The sequence below is a fragment of the Notechis scutatus genome, chromosome 8, assembly GCF_049901735.1.
Source record: "Notechis scutatus isolate UNSWTSFEM ecotype Mainland chromosome 8, rNotScu1.2, whole genome shotgun sequence".
Lineage (NCBI taxonomy): Eukaryota > Metazoa > Chordata > Lepidosauria > Squamata > Elapidae > Notechis > Notechis scutatus.
In genome coordinates this window covers 17,227,841-17,231,323 of record NC_142016.1, presented here as the reverse complement: position 1 = coordinate 17,231,323, position 3,483 = coordinate 17,227,841, and the positions used below count along the sequence as shown (strand labels likewise).

Genomic DNA, 3,483 nt, shown 5'->3' with positions numbered 1-3,483 from the left:
ATCGGCCAGCAGGAGGAGGAGGAGGAGGAAGATGCAGCCCCTCGCCGAAGCTCCCCCAGCCCACCCGATACCCACGCCGGCCCCCAGACCCAAGCCTTACCGGTCCTCCTCCCCAGCGCCGCCGCCGCCGCCGCCTTCCCTTCGGCGCGGCGCGCAGGAGCCCAGGGCGCCCCAGACTTTCTTCGCCTTCGTCTTCTCCGCCTTTCCCCTCCCGCTTTTCTCGCAAAAGGCCCGGCAGGAGCCGCCGGCTCTGTCCACCCCGGCTTGCCGGGGCGCCCACTCCGCGGTGGCGGGGGGCGGCGGCGGCGGCCCGCTTGGAGCTGCTGATCCGGCCCCGCGGACTTGACTGGCTGGCGAGCTGGGGCTTCTCCTCCCGACAATGAGAGGCGGCGAGGAGCCGAGCCGAGAGAACCGGAGCCCCTGCGGGCGGGCCTGACGTCAGGAGGCGGAGGCAACGGCCGCGACGCCTCGCTTCCCTGCCTGGACGCGAGCCCCGAGACGCCTTCCGCCCGCCAAAGGAGGCGGGAGACCCGGCCGGACTTTCAGACTGCCTTCCTGGGAGCGGCGCGCAGAGAAGTGGGCTTCGCCGGGCGCCGGAGGGGGATCGCGTGGAGGGTGCCCCGCGAGGGCCTCTCCTCGGGCCTCGGAATCGCGCTCGCTTAGGTCGGGATGCCCCCCTCCCCCCCCCGGAGTTTGACTCCCCCGTGGCCGCGGAGAGGGCGCTCGTGGCTCGGCCTCTGGTGGGAACGCCGCCCTCGACCAAGCCCGCGTGGCCCGGCCTGTGTCCGTGTCCAGTTGGGTGGGCGTCGTATATTGTGCGAACGCAACGACTGGGTTGCTTGGATCCGCCGGGCTTAAGTTTAAGATGAATATACGAATCCGGTCACTGAGGGAACCTGGTTAGCTTAACGTTACTGCTGCTGGCTGAGTCCAGCTCGTGTCAGGTTTAGACTGCGGGTTTGGGGGGGGCTTCCCGTCTTACGACGGTATGGAAAAAGTGGCCTAATTTCCAGCCCATGAGGTCAGAGAGAGGAAAAAGTAGGGTTAGGTCAAAGATTTACCCCTGGTTTCAGTGGTATGAATGTATATAAACGGATACATGAAAACTGCCTGGAGATATTTTTATGATTCCTTATTTTATTATGCCTTTCTCTGTTTTGGGCAATACATGAAAGGCCCCACTAGCACTCTTGACTTGAGCAAGGAGTGAGGAGTGATTTACAGCAAAGGAAACATCTAGTAAACATCTTGGGAGGCTGCTGATTATCAGGACAGACAACATCAGTTAAGAGCAGACAAATCTGATGTAATCTTAAAAAATTCATTTCCAGAGGCCCAGGGAAAGGGGTTAAAACAACAAGAATTATATTGTTCAGGTGTGTAAGCTTACTGTTTAAAAAAAAACTTGTTTTTTCAATTATTATTTAGACTAAGCAAAGGACAGTGATATAATAAAAGGCATTGTATTATTGTTTAGACAATTGCATAGGAAGGAGATAAGATAATGTGTTAAGTTAAGGCCTCATTTCTGGCTGTATTGCCAATTGGCCAAATATCTTATTCCTATGGATTTTTTAAATGTTTTTATGTGCTTTTATTGTTTTAATATGTTTTAGTATTTTTAATTGTAATGTATTCTTTTAATTGTTAAGCACTCAAAATCATTGACTGAGGTAGGCAGCTATAGAAATTGAATATATAAATAGATAAATAATCATTTTTCGTTGCAAGAAAGTAATGGTATGTAATTGTAACATTTGTAACATTGCATTCCTTTGCTGCCAAAGAGTCACTGTTTATTAGAGACATTGACTAGAAAATATGATAGTTATTAAATAGTACCTTTAAACATGTGCAGAGTTCACATGTATAGTTATTGTTTTGTAATTATTTAAGTCCTCAGGTTGATATTTAGCACATATTTTAAAAAGCATTTAAATCAGGTTGATATTTAGCACATGATATTAAAAAGCATTTAAATCTTCAGGTTGACATTTAGCACACATTTCAAAAAGTCAGCATTTTCAAGACAATCACAAGGAGGTATGCCATTGTACAAGTTGTCACTCTGCCTGTACACAAAAGGAGTTAGAATGTGGTTTTAAATACATGCTGATTAATCCCAAGTAGGCAGGAATAACCCATGGACAGAATCTAAGAAAGGGTTTTTTTCTGGTTGGTTGAAAAAGGCAAAGATAACTCGATAACAAACATTCGTCTTATTAGCTTCTCTTTTTTCATGGCTGTTATTAACTCTAACTTTAAAACAGGGCTGTCAAACTCACATGCTGGTCACACCCACACCCAGTTTAGTGTGAGTTTGACATCCCTGTGTTAAAACAATTGTGTTAGGTTGTCTTGCTTTTAATCTTATTGGTGCTAACCATTAAGCATCTTCACTTTACGTACTGCAGTGAGGTTCCTGATGTACAAGAAGGAGGCAGAGACTGGGGGCAGAGTCAAGAGAGGAATCAGTCTGGAGTCCTTATGTTCCCACAAACAATCCACGTTCAGCCCTTTTGGAATTCCGTTACCTCTTACCTAGCACCAATTTGGTGCTGACCATAAGTTGACTAGATTCTTGTGTACAGGGATGAACAATAAAGCAGCTTAACTGGAATTTAATGTGTGGTCCTCATTCTTCACGCCTGACACCCAACACCAAAAGCTTGTCCACATCTGACCTAGTGGGGTTTCAGCACTATAATGTGTAAAGTAGCGTGTGATGCATTCAGAATGGGCATTTTACAAAATATAATGCCAGCAAAGTGCCCTTCCTCAAAGCATTCTCTTGAAGGCTTAATGTAGCTGCTACAGTCTCCTTGGTGGGTGTCCATGTGTGGGTAGCGGCCCAGGTTCATTAATGGTTCTAGTGGAAATGTCACCTATTTAAGTCTGCACACTTCAAATAAAAAAAGCTTGCAAAGCAATGATATGCTTAATCTGGCAATTATCTTTCCAGATGTGAGAACTTGTCCTTTTAGACAAGTTTGGATTGAAGTACAATTGTTCTCCACTGCTAAAAACATGTTATACCATATGTGGGAAAAGAATCATAAGCTCAATATTGATATGAAACCAAGGAGAAAGTTTAACAATCTGATTTGTGGTATAATCATTTTACAGATTAATTCAAAACATCCTGTGCATAGCCTAGTAAACACATTTCCTCTCATCAAGGATTGGATGTTGGTTCAATCAGATTACTCTGATCCAAGTGTGAGAAGAGTTACCAGCAGTCTTAGGATAGCCTTAGAATAATCATCTCACTAACAAAGCTTAATGTAACTCGAGCATTGATTTGGCTTTTATGCTAGCTGATTAATAGAGAAGGAAGGTGAAAAATCAGAAATAAAAACCACCTGGTCAGCAGGAATCTTGCTTTTTGCCTCCACCACTGTGGGGGCCCTTAGATAGAAAAGAAAGTCCCTGCTAAGCTTCAAGAAGTCCTACAGCAGGAGTGTCCAACCTTGGCAACTTGAT

At 46.1% G+C, this 3,483-nt stretch overlaps 1 long non-coding RNA gene across 1 annotated transcript; it reads left to right on the top strand.

The window, feature by feature from the left end:
* The first annotated feature begins 510 nt into the window (after positions 1-510).
* LOC148129906 (uncharacterized) lies at positions 511-2,620 on the top strand. The gene is made up of 2 exons (XR_015750484.1): positions 511-799; positions 2,415-2,620. It is a non-coding gene; the product is annotated as an uncharacterized LOC148129906 (long non-coding RNA).
* Positions 2,621-3,483: the final 863 nt, after the last annotated feature.